Raw genomic sequence first — 15,019 nt, forward strand, 5'->3', positions numbered from 1 at the left:
ATGAGCTTTCCTTTTTTGGAGTCTCTTAACTTGTTCTTGGTTTAAAACAAATAAAGAACACAAGCAATCAATGAACAATGGCCTAAATTATCCAGATTATATCAAAAACTGTTTGCCAAGTTCATGATCCTACTACCCATCTAGGGCTTTTCCCACCATTAATTTCAGGCCAAAATCTCCCCTCAAGTTAATTTCTATAGATATTAATGATTAAGAATCGAATTACACGTTAGAGGAATGGATTACTTACCTTTACCAAAGAGATTGGAGGAAAACTGAAAAGAAATTGCCCTAAGTCACCCCTTAGCTCTTAAAAACGAAACTATAGAAATAATGTCATTTTTGAAACTTTTACCTGTTAAATTCGCGACTGGCCCGCCACGGTGGGCCCATCCCGACATGGCGAAAATAATCCCCACGGCAGGTTGCACAGAGACAGACTCTAAAATTGAATTCCAAAACTCCAATTCGCAACACACCCTCAATCCTTAACGTTTCAAAACAATTCTTTCACGCCAAGATCAATTACGGAGTTCTACTCGTCCAAATTCGATTCTGTAAAGCTGTACGGGCTCCTTAATGTATGGGCTATCAACTCAATCTATCAAAACTCAGAAATCAACCTGAAGCCATTATTGTATTACACCAGACCTGACTCGAATTTCGTCCAAGTCTGATCTAGGCTCAAAATTTCCAAATTACTTCTCAGAAGTTTTCTGATCCAAATTCTTTTCTCATTGGCTTATCCATAATGACAGAAACATGTCCTTATATTTCTACTCTTTTGTCTCCCTTCTCTAAATGATTTTCATGATTAGAGCTAAGAGCGGCTCCAGTCGCGCCATTTTCCTTTTAACTCTTTATTTTACACAAAACGCTTTCTTTTATGTGAGATATAATATAATAATTCTTTCTTAATTCTTCCTACAACGCAGACAATCATAAATTAAATGTCTCTCCTTGTACCCAATCTAATATTACCAAGTGAAGAGCAAAATCTTTATTTTTTCCTCCTCTGTAGTAGATTAAATTCACTTATAACTCATGTCAGTAAAATTGATCTCATCAATTCAGTCTGTATTCCTAAAGTCCTTATTTTGCAATTTTCTAATTGGGAGGTACTTTAGGGGATTCTATAAATCATCAATTTATAAATCTTTTCTCCTACCCCCACTAAACAATTGGAGATAAAAGATTCTAAAGAATAAAAAGAAAGTAAGCAGCAGCTAAAATGACCCATCTTTTTCCCTTTCCGAACTTAAATTATCCAAAACAAAAAATAAAAAAATCACTATATTAATTAGTTATAGAAGTTCAAATAAGTCATGATTTAAAGTTATATTCGAGAAAGCCCACAACTTTCACCTTTTTATTCCATTGACCTCACTATATTAAATCTTTGTTTTTGTGCTATATCTTCTTTTTGCTCTATGCACGCGTCACAATTTAAAATGACAACAAAGGTTTGAAGCTCAATCTTCTTGGCTTATATTGACGTCAATATGATGCCAAAAGGGTGTTAATAAAATTAACTACACAATAGACATAGTTGTTTATTTTGACGTGTTTAACTAGAACTATACGAAAAGATCAAATTTATCTCTAAATTATGAGAAAAGTTTAAATTTATCCTCTATTTAAAGATATAATATCCATAAAGACAGGTTCTCTTATATGAAAAATATTGGATTGGCGAGACAAGAAAGGAAGCCTAGAAAATAGTAAGGTATTCATGGGGCTTTCCTTATCGATAGTACACTATGTATATTGAACAGATCTTACTTTTAATGGAGTGATTTCAATATGAGTTTGGAACTTAGAGAATATCGAAATTGGATAATTAGTAGAAGAATAATTTGGCTAAATAATTTGCTTCAGTGCGGAAGAACCCCTTTTTACGCTATCTTCCAATAAAAAGTTTTCATTCATTTGTCGCTTGTTAACCACATCAGACTTTTATCATTTAAAAATAATGGCAAGTTTGTTCCTTTTCATTTAGTTAAGGGATATATTTGAATTTAACTAGTAATTACGAGGATAATATATTTGACCCAGTTATGAACAAAGGACAAATTTACTTTATTTGCATAGTTCAAGAGCAAATTTACTTATTTTCCCTACATCAAACATATAAAGATTTTAATTTATTGAGTCACTTTAAAACAAATTATATATGTAGCTTTTTATAGCATGGATCCGTGTTAACAAAATATGTAAATGATTAAAAAAAATACAAATAATATTAAAAGAAAATTACATGATCATCAACTTATTCCTATTGTTTGTTTAGCTTGGAGAACTTTGTGAATATTCAGGTTGCTTATGTGTCGTCATTAATTTATTTATAAGTAATTCTTGCTCATGAACTTCATATTTAAAAATCGTGAAAAATTTCCTTTACACATATTTCAGCATTTTGATAATCAGAGAATTTTGAATTTTGGTCCTTACCTTATTGAAAAATTCTACTTTAATCCTCGTAGTTTTGCGTAAACACCTTTAATCTTTCATAAACTAAGAAGTGTGTTTATGATCCCTTTATATAGGAAATATATGATGTTTAAATTATTTATAGAACTATATTATCCTCAAGTAACAATATAAATTTAACATAACACAACAATAATTAAATGATTTAGCAATTAAAAGTTCGTTAAACTTGTGAAGAATCACGGTCAGAAGAATCAAGGTGCACATATCAATTAATTGAAGATTCAATGAGCTTGATCAAACATCACAAGGATAAAAATCAAAATTTATCAATAGTTGAGGAACTAAACAATGGGGAGAAATGATTTTCTAGCTCTTTAGAATAGTTTCCACAACATAGATTAGGCACAAGAGCAAATATACCATCAGTGGCAGGGTCAAGATTTTTACTAAGGGAGTTCAAATATGAGCTAGTAAACATACGAAGAAGTCGAAGGGTGTCAATATCTATTATATATACATAAAAATAATTTTAATGTATAAATAGTGTAATTTTTCGGAAGAAAAAATTTGGATGATCCTCCTTAAGCCTCAATAGCGCATGGTAATATATTACTTAGGTTCATTTCAAATCTTGGATTCGTTGATTAGAGAAAAAATTATATTAGTTAAAAAAATTATTACGCCGTCGTTTTTTAGATTTTTTTTTACTGTTATGACAAGATATTATTATAGAGAAAATATAATATAACATAATGTGAAAGTCAATTTCAACGAAAACTTAGTTACGATAGTGAAATATTGTTATAGAAAATAACTTTTATATAGATGTCTTACCGCAGAAAGGTAAATTAATCCAATTTAACAAATTTTCACAATGAAATATATAGCAAGTTTGTTACTTTCAGATTTTGATGAATTAACAAACTATGAAACCTAATATACGGACCTGGTCCCATGAGTTCCAGAACTAATGGGGACCAACTGTAAAGCCTGCCACCACCTGTTGTGGTTGGTAGAGACAACAGAGGATAGCAAACTCATCAGCCAATCAGAAGACAATGAGGTTGTGCCTGTCCAACATTAATACACAACTTTGGACATCAAACAACTAAGTTTTGAAAATCAAGAATATACGTGAAATTGGTTGATTCTCTCACGAGAAATGGAGCAAATTTACTAAGACAACCAGTGACATGATAGAGTTACTTGCAAGAAAGCATCAAGTTGCCTTATATTTATGTTCTGTCTTTTAATCTAAACACTATGAGATTAATTCTTATGTTAGAAAGGAATATTGATCTATTTCATGTTGTAGTTCATGTTTTCGAGTCATGGCTAAAGTTAGCTTGATCGAAATGTTCAAAGTCTATGTCAACTAGAGTTAGTTTGGGTAGTCGGCAATAGTGATATTGCATAGTGTTTTCCTACTAACAGGGGTGTTACAAGAGAGAAGAGATTAAGACTTTAATTCTTAGATTGCATAAAGCTGTAATTTGAATTTTGGATTGTTTGATTAGTGAAGTTGTCTACTAAATCCTTTGGGACAGGTCGTGATTTTTTCTATTTTGAGCAAAGAGGTTTTGTGTGCATTGTCTTTAAAATTGTGTGCATTGTCTGTACTCTTAGTTTGTTACATCATTTACATTATTGTCAAAAGACCTGATCCATTGAAACTGTGGTGGACTCATATAAACTATCAATTGGTATCAGAGCACTATTCTCTGTATGGTTAACACCGAGGGAAGATCCTGCAAGCTGAAAGATGGATGCTCCACCCAACTTGAAAGAGGGACAATATTCTACTAGGCCACCTAGATTCAACAGTCAGCTCTAAGGATGGTGGAAGACTCGTATGCATAACTTCCTCATGACAGAGGATAATGAACTGTGGGACATTGTTCTATATGATCCCTATGTTCCTGTAGGAGAATTAGAAGAAGGAGAAATCACGTGAGTGGTCCCCAAAACTCAAAAGAAGTATGATGAAGCTGACAGAAAAAAGATTGAAAAGAATTACTAAGCAAAAATGTTATTAGTCTGTGGGATAGGACCTAACGAATACAACAGGATTCCTGTTTCTGAGTCAGCTAGCAAATTTGAGATTGTTTGAGAACTACCCATGAAGGTACCACTTAAGTGAATCAATCTAAGGTAGAAATGTTGACTACTCAGTATGAAAATTTCACAATGAAAAAAGGATAAATCATCTAGGAAATGCACATAAGGTTTACCTCCATCACCAATGAGCTTCGATGCATAATTGAATCCATTCAACCCAGCAAACAAGTCAGAAAGATTTTCAGAATTCTTTCTAAGTCCTAGAAAAGCAAAGTCGATGCGATCACTGAAGTAAAAAACCTGAAAATCCTCACCATGAATGAGAAAATTGGAAATCTTCAAACTCATGAGTTAAATAAGCAACAAGACTTTTCCAAGAAGAACATGAAGAATGATAAATCTTTGGCTCTTAATGCCACTCATAGTGATGATTGTGAAGAGGATGATGATATGACTTACCTGACTAGAAGATTTTACAAAATTGTGAGAAAATATGACAGATTCATGAAGAAATAAAACACGAGCAGAGTAGCTAATGGCATTGACTTGTGTCACAAATGTGAAAAGCCAGACATTTTATCAGAGATTGTCCTATACAGAAAGGTGAGTACAGAGATTATGGCAAGACTAGAGGAGACAAAGATAAATAAAGGGACTAGGTCTTTGATAAATCAAGAAGAAGAGTTGATGTTGATTATGTGGTAAAGAAGACTCTTGTTGTCTGGGGAAACTCCTCAAATGATTCTGTGAATTTTGATCATCCGGAGAATGCACCCGTGTTGGTCGTAAAAGATGATGATGAAGTGTTCAACACCATGTTTTCCTTTATTGCAAAAATCTGATGATGAGGTGGATGAAGAGGAAAAGTCTGAAGGAAGTAGTCAGTATTGATTTATGGATAGCAGCTATTCAAAGTACATGACTGGAAGAACTGAAAATTTTCTCTCACTAAAGGCATTTCAAGGCGATAGTCGCTCCTTAGGAAATGGAAAAAATAGGATATATTCTTGGCATTGGAAGAATTAAGAAATCACTAGAGCATTCAATTGAAGATGTGTACTATGTAAATGGGCTAAAATACAGTATGCTTAGTGTATCACAAATCTGTGATAAAGCAAATGAAGTTAGATTTTTATCTGAAAAATGCACTAATATAAATCTGTTATCTCAAGAAGTGATCTTCTGCAAAACGATGCAAGAATGTGTATGTGATTGATCTAAACACTGCTCAAGGAGACAATTAAACATGTCTCAGAGTTCAAGATGAAAGTACAGAGTTGTGGCACAGGAGACTGGCATGTTAGCTCATTGTTGCTCAATAAACTTGTGACGAGACCTGGTTCGTGACGTTAGATAAAATTTGTAGACAACAAAGTATGTGATGCTTGTGTCAAAGGGAATCAAACCAAAACTTCATTCAAGCAAAATAAGGAGGTCAGTACTACTAGACCTCTTGAACTTATTCATATGAATTTGTACGGTCCTGTCAAGATTCAAAGCCGAGGAGAAAAAAAGTACATTTTTGTTATTGTCGATGACTTTTCAAGGTACACCAGAATAATATTTCTAAGGACCAAGGATGAAACTATTGATGTTTTTATAACATTTACAAAGATAATCCAGACAAAGTTGAATTACAAGATAATAGGGATCAGGTCCGATCATGGAATAAAGTTTGAAAATGCTAGAGTTGAAGGTTTTTGTGTAGAACAAGGAATACATCATATTTCTCATCCCTCAAAACTTCACAAAAAATAGGGTTGTAGAAAGGAAGAACAAAACTCTAGTTGACATTGCAAGGACTATGCTAATAGACTTTGAATTTCCAAAGAACTTCTGGACAGAAATAGTTAAAATGACTTTTTATATGGTAATTAATTGTCTACTCAGAGAAATCCTCAATAAAACTCCATATGAGTTATTAAACAATCAAAAGCTGAAGTGGAGTTACCTTAGAGTTTTTGGGTGCAAATGTTTTGTGCTAAACAATGGGAAAAATGATCTGGACAAATTTGATCCCAAAAGAAATGAAGAGATATTTGTTGGTTACTCATCTACTAGCAAAGATTACAGAGTGTATAACAAAAGGACATTATGCATTGAAAAAAGTGTCCACGTTATATTTGATGACTCTGGAAAATTTGAGAATCAAAGAGATAAGGATGATTCTAAAATTGACGAGCTTCTTCAAATTCAGTGGGATAGTATTGTTGTTAATGATAGAGTCCAAACTTAGGAGGCTGATATGAATGATAAAGCTAATGAAGATAAGGAATCAGACAACGGACCTGGTTCATCTCAAGGTAAAGACAAGGATCCAAATAAAGAACCAGGTCAAACTCAAGATACAGGTGAGAATATTCGGTCTCAACCTGACGAGACTCTTCTGATGATGAAGAGACATGCAGTTCCAGATCAGCAACCCTCAAGAAATCTAGGATGGAAGTACCAATCATCTCATCCTTTGGATAATTTGATTTCTCCGTTAAACTCTAGGATGCCTACCAGATTTAAAAGTAGCAATCTAGTAGCCTTTTCAGTATTTCTATATACCATTGAGCCAAAGAATATAAAGGAGGCATTGAAGGATGCAGAATGGATAAACTCTATGCAAAAAGAGTTGCACCAGTTTAAAAAAAAGTAAGGTATGACACCTGGTCTCTTGACCATCTGACAAAACTGTTATAAGGACCAGATGGGTGTACAGAAACAAGATGGATGAAAATAAAATGATCACAAGAAATAAATTCAGATTAGGTGTCTAAGGGTAAAATCAAGAAGAGAGAATCAACTATGATGAGACCTTTGCTCCTTTGCAAGGAAGGAGGCTATTAGGATTTTAATTACATTTGCTGCATACATGGAATTTGAGTTGTTCCATATGGATGTAAAGAGTGCATTTATAAATTAATATTTAAAGGAGAAAGTATTTGTCAAACAACCCCCAGAATTTAAAGATGTAGATCAGCCAATCACATGCTCAAGCTGATAAAGCTTTGTATGGCTTGAAACAAGCTCTCATGGCTGGTATGAAATTATCAAAATTCCTTCTTAACAATGGTTTCAAAGGGAAGATTGATAATACACTGTCCTAGAGGCAAGAGGAAAGGATTTGTTGATTGTTCAGGTCTATGTTGATGATATCATATTAGGAGCAACATCAAATTTTCTATGCAAGAATTTTGTCGTTTTATGGCTAGTGAATTTGAGATGACCATGATGGATGAATTGAGCTTCTTTTTGGGATTGCAAATTAAGTAGGCACTAGTACCTCCATTTGTCAAAAAAGTACATTAAGTAGCTTCTAAAGAAGTTTCACGTGACAGAAATAAGGCTAATTGATACAACGATGAGAACAAAGTCCAAACTTGATGCTGATGAACCTGGTTCCACCGTAAATGAAATTATGTACATAGAAATCATTGGGTCTCTACTATATTCGACTGCTAATAGGCCTAACACCGTGTTTAGCATGAAAATGTGTGCAAGATTTATACCCTGTCCAAAGAATTCCTACTTGAAGGATGCGTAAAGGATTTTCAGGTACTTGAAGGTAGAGGTGTACAAGTCAAACCGTCAAGTCAAACCAAAATGATGAACCAAGTTAAATCGACAAAAAATTGATTTGTGGTTTGATTTGATTTTCTTGGCGTTGAAAAAAGTAAACCGATCATTATTGGTTTGATTTGGTATTAACAGAAAAAAAGTCAAACCAAACCGACATAATATATACATAATTTTAATTCTTTTATACACAAAAATATATTTATTATAGTATGATTTGTAAGTATTTTTTAAAATTAGTTTATAACTTTCAATATTTACGTATATTATTTCATATTTGGCTTATAATATGACTGAAACAATTAACATATGTTGTGTCTTTTTGTAAGCTTTTTTGTAAGATTTTCTAAAATAATGTCTTGGAAGATGCCATTGTATATCTTATTTTTTTCAATTTTATTTATTCAAGTATCTTTGAGATATTATTAAACAATATAATGCACGATCAAGAGAACAATCTTCAATTGAGAACTTCAACTTTGGCATTAAATCACACGTTCAAGGTAACAACCTATTTAATTTGATCTATTTTTTAATCACAGTGTAATTGTAAAATAAACTAAAAAAAAGAACTAAAAAACCAAAAACACCAAAAGAATCGACTTAAACTGAAATCGAAGAAACTGACGTTAGGTTGGTTTGATTTGATTTATAGGTTTAATAAGCCGACATAATAGATTTAGTTATTTTTTAATGAACAATTAAACCGAACCGACCTATCTACCCCCTACTTGAAGGAAACTGAGGACCTGGTCCTATATTATTCTTCTAGAGATTCTTTCCACTTGATCGGGTATGCAGATGCCAACTATGCAGGGTACCTGATTGATAGGAAAAGTACATCAGAAATGGCACATTTTTTGGGTTCTTCTCTGATCTCTTGAGAAACTAAGAAACAAAATTCAGTTTCTCTATCTACAACAGAAGCTGAATATGTTGCTACTACATCTTATTGTGCTTAATTATTATGGATTAAACAACAATGGGGGGATTTTGGAGTGCTCATTGATACTATTCCTTTTCTTTGTGATAATACGAGTGCTCTCAATATAGTCAAGAATCCAGTTCAACACAAGAGAATAAAGCTTATAGATGTGAGGCACCACTTTCTAAGGAACAATGTAGAAAAGATGAACATTTGTGTGAAAGTTTGCAAAACAGAGGATTAGATAGCAGATAGATTCACAAAAGCCTATGATCAGTTTGAAAAGAATCTCCTAAAGTTGGGAATGATCAATCCAAACCAATCAATCAAATTGATCCATTCGCTCTCTCATTAGCTAGATTCAGAAAACAGGTATTCTTACTTTTGTTATGCATATGTGGTTTAAATTCAGTCTTATACCCTTACAAGGTATACACATATGGTAGAGTTGATGAAGGAGGGGAGAGAGCAGAAAATATCTAAACAAATAACATTCAATCAATTGAGAGGGATCAGGTACCAGATCAGAGGTTAACATTCTCACTACTTTTTTTGAATTGCTTATTAGAACTACTAAGACTGCCACATGTCAGTCACCCATTCTCCGATCAGTTATCTTGTCAAAACTGGTAACCCAAGAGACGCTGCTCTTAGGGACTAGCCATATCCTTTCACCCTCATTATAATACCAAACCTTTCCAAAATCAATCACTCATTTCTCTCTCCATTTAAAATTCAAGCCTCATAACTTAATTCCAGTAATCTCTTTTTTATTCTTCTGTATAAAAATAAATCATGTCTTATACACCACCCTCTTTTGAGAAAATCCAATAATAGAGACTGGAACTCCAATTTTTCCTAAGATCTGCATTCTTCTGTCTACCCCTGTCCATCCTTCTCAAGTTTCGACGGAATAACCAACACCAAAAATTAAAAATTATTCATTTTTCAGGTCAGATTCTAATAAAATCATACATATAAACAACTCATTTATCCTCTCCTACAAAAGATAAAACCCTAATTATTTCTCCAACACTTATGATTTCTCAATCTCAAGGATCGTCTCCACAAGCCTTACTCATTCGAAGGCTGATTTCGTTCTCCAACCTCCTGAGAACAACCCTTCATTCGATCATACATCTTCATCTCAACCTAGTCTAGCCTTTTTCAACATGTCGAAAAAATACTTTGATGGAGATTTGCCTGATGAACGCACTGTTGGGTCTAATATACTTACATTGATAGATGAATAGGTTTTACAAAGTTTAACAAAGATGAGAGGAGATGGAATCGGGCCTCCCTTATTCGATGTGAAAGAAAAATCCCAAGAGGTACCCATTGCGAAGTCTAAGATAGTCTTCAATCAGACCCTTATGTGAAAATTGCTTCGGGTGCCAATGGACAATGAAGAAGAGGATGAAGATAAATTGTCGCTGGTGTCGAGATTCAAAAGGAAAATTTAGAAGACTTCTGAAAGAATCTGTAAGGGCACACAGGTAGCTAAAGAAAAGGGGAAGGAGAATAATGAAGAGGGTAAAGTGGTTGAGAAAAAGTAGAAAGAGAATAAAGAGAAGGATGAGGTTCCTGAGAAAGAAAATCAGAAACAAAACTCTGCAGTTGCTGTGAAGGGAAAGAAAGTGGTTACTAAGTCCTGAAATATCCATAAGAATTACACCACAAGAGGTACTCAAAAGAAATTACTGAGTGATGCAATGGCTGCCAATAATAAAAAAAAATAACACAGAACAGAAGGCTAAGGAAAAGGGCAATTGTTGATGAAAAAGAATTTTTCCCTTAGAATAAATTAATTGATGTATCCAAAAACAAAGAGGATAGTGAGACTATATCTGATGATGTGGTCTTTGCCTTTGAAAAAAAGAAGTGCCTTTGAAAGGATGTTATTAAGAGAAAGAAAGCAGAGTCAATCGTGGAACCTATCTCTGATAAGAGACCAGGTTAGACTAACAAGAAGACAAAGGTTGAGAACACTCTAATCAAAGAAGAAAGAATCAGAGTATTGCAAACTCAAAAAGTGTTGAGTGGTTGGATTTTTGATTCGGATGTTCCTAAGAAATCAGGGATGAGGGAGCTGGTTGATGTTATTGAGGTTCAAGTATGGACACATCTATTCGAGTGGCATATTCCAACCCTTCATGATCAAGAGGTACGTGAGTTTTACTACAACATAGAATTTGGTGCTGATGGAATTTGAAATACCACGGTCATTGATATCGTATTTCACTTATCTGAGGAGGTTTTGGCAGAGATCCTACAAGTGCCTGGGGAAGGCATTGCTTCGGTGGATAAGGTTTCTAGAATTTGGTGCTGATGGAATTTGAAATACCACAGTCATTGATATCGTATTTCACTTATCTGAGGAGGTTTTGGGAGAGATCCTACAAGTGCTTGGGGAAGGCATTGCTTCGGTGGATAAGGTTTCCCCCTCCCAAAGTTTTATTCTTAAGACTGAAAAATTATCTGAATTGAGTTGTTCTTGGGTAAAAATTCTTAAAGGGATAGTAGCAATTATATTTTGAATTTGTCAACAAAGTACTTTTGCCTTAATCGGAGAAGAGGATTATAGCTTCTTCTACTGACCTGCTTCTTATAGAAGCACTGAGTAAAATCGACGCCATCAACCTTCCATCCATTATGATGGAACACATGCTCAAGATAATGATGGTGAAGGATGGCAATCATGAAATAGGGTATGGGCATCTGCTCAACTTGGTCTTCGATAATTTTGATGTAGAAGTAGGCAAAGGCATTAAGGGTACCATCAAGCAAGCTTTTTCTGAGACCACTCTTCTTGAGTGTGAGTGTGCTGAAGGAAGAACTTACAATAAGTCCAAGTCTCGAGTTTCTAATCTCCTCCAGTAGCAGGAAAAATTCAAGGAATTGATAAAGACTTTGGCTAGCAGGATGCTGAAATTGCCCGTCTAAATGCCCAACTACTACAGGCACAGAAGGAGGGACTTGGTTTGGTTGCGATTGCTGAGTTAAAGGCCTAAAATTAAAGTATCAATGCTAAAGTTATGAGCCTTACTCAGTAGTTACTATAGGCTCATGCTGACAGAAAATGCAAGAATCCCTTATTCCCAAAGCCGATTCCTTAATCCTCCAACTCACAAAACTCTTTTCTTGTTTGTCTGTTTAGTTGGCATTTTTTGTTGTTCTTACTTGTTGTTCTTTCACAGTTTGATGTAATGTTATCTCTCTATTGGTAATGAATGTGTTTTTGTTTTTGCTTCTACTGTCTTTTTCTTACTTTACGATGTTTTAATCGTGTTAAGTGTTGCCCTTCGTGGCAATGAATTTTTTCATGTGTGCATGATTTTGGTTTGGTTTACTGCTTCCTTTTTTTAATGATGCCAAAGGGGGAAGAGATATGTTCATTCTTGAGTTGAAAAGTTTATGATTTGGTGATAAGACCTGGTTGGACCGCGGCTATGCAGATAGGGGGAAGCATTTTGACAGGGGGAACAATATTGATAGGGGAAGTTCTCTGGTAATGTAAAACAGGTCCGTTTAGTTTATCATCATCAAAAAGAGAGAAAATGTTATTTTTCAGATTTTAATGAATTAATAAATTATAGGACCTGATATACGGATCTGGTCCCATGAGCAGACTTTATTACAAAACTAATGGGACCAGATGTAAAGCCTGCTACCACCTGTTATGATTGGTAGAGACGGTAGAGGATAACAGACTTATCAGCCATCAGAAGACAATGAGGTTGCGTCTATCCAACGCTAATACACAACTTTGGACATCAAACAACTATATTTTGAAAATCAAGAATATACGTGCAATATGTTGATTCTCTCACAAGAAAAGGAGCTACTTCACTAAGACAACCAAGGACCTGATAAAGTTACTTGCAAGAAAGCTTCAAGTTGTCTTATATTGATGTTGTGTCTTTTGTTCTAAATACTGTAAGATCAATTTCTGTGTTATAAAGGAATATTGATCTGTTTCATGTTGTAGTTCATGTTTTCGAGTCATCACTAGAGTTAGCTTGATCGGAATGTTCTAAGTCTATATCAACTAGATTTAGTTGGGGTGGTGGCAATAGTAATATTGCTTAGTTTTTTTCTTGTAACAGGGGTGTTACAAGAGGGAAGGATTAAGGCTTTAATTCTTAGATTGCATAAAGTTGTAATCTGAATCTTGGCTCATTTTTTGATTAGTAAAATTGCTTGATAAACCCTGTGGGACAGGTCGTGATTTTTTCTCTCTTGAGTAAGGAAGTTTTCTATGTAAAATTGTGTGCATTGTCTTTACTCTTAGTTTATTACATTGTTTACATTATTATCAAGGGGTCTGGTCCATTGACACTGTAATGGACTCGTATGAGCTATCAAAGTTAAATTAAAGGAATCAACCCAGAAATCCAAAATTCCCCTTTAAGTATGAAAGGATTTATGCTCAAATTACTGAAAATGAAATAAGGATTGAAGCTAACAACTTGGTATGCACTAAATTTATAGCTCCATAGTGGGGACCTGTTTGAAGTTTTGGACATGATAGTTTGGTGCAAAGTAATATTCTGACTAAATTGAGGGGTCAATTTCAATGGGTCCAAAATTAAAACCAGCACTAAGTTCATCACTTCCTTTACTTGTCAAGTCACGTGTCACCAATAATGATCTCAAGATTTATATATTATTCCTTCTGAGATTAGACTTTTATACTATACTGTTTTATGTCTAATTTGTGGAAAACTTTTACTTACAAATCCTCTTCTTTTATAAATTACTGAAGTATGATTCTATATTTTTCACTATAAAAAAAATTGAAATTAGTTATGTACTTAATTGTTAATTCACCGTTAAATTACTCATAGCTAATAAAATTTACTAATACATCGTTAAATAGGATAGCGGCGAATTTAATTGGGTAGCTATAGAATATATCTGTCGCCCAATTCTATTTTCTTTAGTATTGTTTTCCTTTATAAATATAATTAATTTCAGTTTTCCCTCTTTTAAATATTGAATATTTTTAAAGAGTTATTGTAATCAACACTGTTTTAACAGTATTAATCTTATTGAAGCCAAATCTTACACTTTTGGGTTCACAAATTTTAGGTCCAATGTTTTGTGAAACAATAGAAAAAAGCTTCACACAATTAATATTGTTTGCGTGAGATACATATTAAAAGTTTTCTAATTTTATCAATTCGTGTGAGATACATATTTTTTCCGTCCAACAATATTTGTCTACTATTAACTTTGTGCATTTTTTAAGAAATTATAAATAGAAGGGTAATTTTACCATATCACCATTTGAATATAATAAATACAATATATTGAAAATGTAATAGGGAAATAACTATAATTAATGATAAGGATAAATTAGAAAGTAAGTGTAAAATTATCTCTTAATTTCAAAAATTGAACAAATATTATTAAACATTTATTTTTAATATAGTGAACAAGTAAAAATATACATATATTAAAAGTTTTCCAATTTTATAGATTCTAAAGTCTCAATAATAAAATATGGTTGTAACTTGTGTAATTGATAGACAAGACATATATTAAGAATGTTTGATAGTCCAAAAGGCACAGTAGAAAATATTTATCATTTATAATAATAATATTTTATTTTTTATTAAATACTTATAATATATTTATAATATAGTTTTAATATTATTTATCGAGAATAATTTATAAAATATATATAATACGGGTTTTATTTATGGATAATGCATTTATCACACACTTTAATACACTTATAATACATTGCATCAATTTTTTACCAAACAAGCATAATTTATTTTAAAACACTTATAATACATTTATATTATATGCATAATTCACTTTTAATACATAGCAGATTTATCATAATATTGTTACAATAATTATTTATTAAAAAGTCCACATCCAAGTAATTTTTCCTTAAACTATCCTGTTATAAAGTCTTTCAATTCCAAATGTATAATTTTTGAAGTTTAATCTATTAAATATGTTCCAACTTGCAATCCAACATAAATTTCTTGATGAAAATTTCATGCTTACAAATGTGGTCGTTGA

This window comes from Solanum dulcamara, chromosome 3 (assembly GCF_947179165.1).
Source record: "Solanum dulcamara chromosome 3, daSolDulc1.2, whole genome shotgun sequence".
NCBI lineage: Eukaryota > Viridiplantae > Streptophyta > Magnoliopsida > Solanales > Solanaceae > Solanum > Solanum dulcamara.